Source organism: Microtus ochrogaster, chromosome 1 (assembly GCF_000317375.1).
Source record: "Microtus ochrogaster isolate Prairie Vole_2 chromosome 1, MicOch1.0, whole genome shotgun sequence".
In the NCBI taxonomy this organism is placed as follows: Eukaryota; Metazoa; Chordata; class Mammalia; order Rodentia; family Cricetidae; genus Microtus; species Microtus ochrogaster.
The window spans coordinates 65,739,645-65,741,239 of record NC_022009.1 but is presented as its reverse complement, the minus strand read 5'-3'; positions in this window follow the sequence as shown (position 1 = coordinate 65,741,239).

Genomic DNA, 1,595 nt, shown 5'->3' with positions numbered 1-1,595 from the left:
TCTCTCTCCTCCCCCCTTCCCTTGTTAGTGTATATGAATTTGTGTGTATGAGTCTTAGTACTCCAGAATGCATTTGTATAAGTCAGAAGTGGGTATCCAGTGTGTCTTCCTCAATCAATTTGTCACAAATTTTGAGACGCAGTCTGTCAATGAAACCTGAGATCACTGATTGGCTAAAGTGACTGGAAAGTAGAGAAGCTTGTTAATGCCTTGAAGCCCTGTGATTATAGATAGGTCTGTACTGCCATGACGGGCATTTTATATTCATACTGAAGGTCCAAGCCCACATCCTCACCCTTGTGTGTCAAGTTCATTATCAACAAGCAACCTTGTGAGCCCCTTTAGTTCTTATTTCAGTTAACTTACACACAGAGATCTGATAACTCAGTGGTGATGTCGAGGATTACACAGAGAGACAAAAAGCTGGAAGGCCCAGAAACTGGGTCTGAGCTGCAGTTCTGGTAACTTGAGATTGAAGACAATGTATTTAAAATTGTTGACTTCAATGTGGGGCCTCAGGTGAATTTTTAACTGTTTGATTCTAGGGTTATTGTTGTGGGCATGTGAGACAACCGATCTACAGCTCTGTCCTGGTCTACGGAGAGTCCAGCTGCAGCCTGACCTGTTGATAGAGCCCACCTGTGGATTCTTCTAGTCTCTAAGAATCCCACCCTTGTCTCTGTCTTCATCTGTAGAGAGTGGAACCACTTTCTGTTATAATCTATCAAGTGCCCACCTGCAGTTCTGTCCTCGTCTACAGGAGCCAATCTGAGCTTCTGTTGGAATATAGAGAGTACATCTGCAGTTCTGCCCCAGTATATAGAGAGCCAACCTGCTGTCTTTACTGCTCTGTAAGGAGTCCTTCCTCAGTTCTGCCCTAGTCTATAAAGAGTGCACCTACAGCTCTGTCCCAGTGTAGAAGGAATCTACCTCAGTTCAGTCATAGAATATATGAATTTTATATGCACTTCTGTCCTACTGTGTAGATAGTAAACTTCTATCCTAGTTTATAGAAGATCACGTCTGGTTCTGTCCTAGTCCATGGAGAGCACATCTACAGCTCTGTGCTAGTGTAAGAGAGTCCACTTACAGATCTGTCCAAGTCTGTACATAATCTAACTGCAGTTCTTTCCTCGTCTAGATATAGTCTGCCTACCGTTCTGTCCTAATGTAGATTGAGTCCAAATGCAGTACTGTTCTAATGTATAGAGTCCACCTGCAGTACTGCCTACCCCATAACAAGTCCACTCTCTGTTCTGTCAGAGTCTATAGAGTCCACGTGCAGCTGTGTCCTAGTCTATAGAATTCACGTGCAGCTGTGTCCTAGTCTATAGAATTCACGTGCAGCTCTGTCCTAGTCTATAGAGTCCATGTGCAGCTGTGTCCTAGTCTATAGAGTCCACGTGCAGCTATGTCCTAGTCTATAGAGTCCATGTGCAGCTGTGTCCTAGTCTATAGAGTCCACGTGCAGCTATGTCCTAGTCTATAGAGCCCATGTGCAGCTGTGTCCTAGTCTATAGAGTCCATGTGCAGTCTGTCCTAGTCTATAGAGTCCATGTGCAGCTGTGTCCTAGTCTATAGAGTCCATGTGCAGT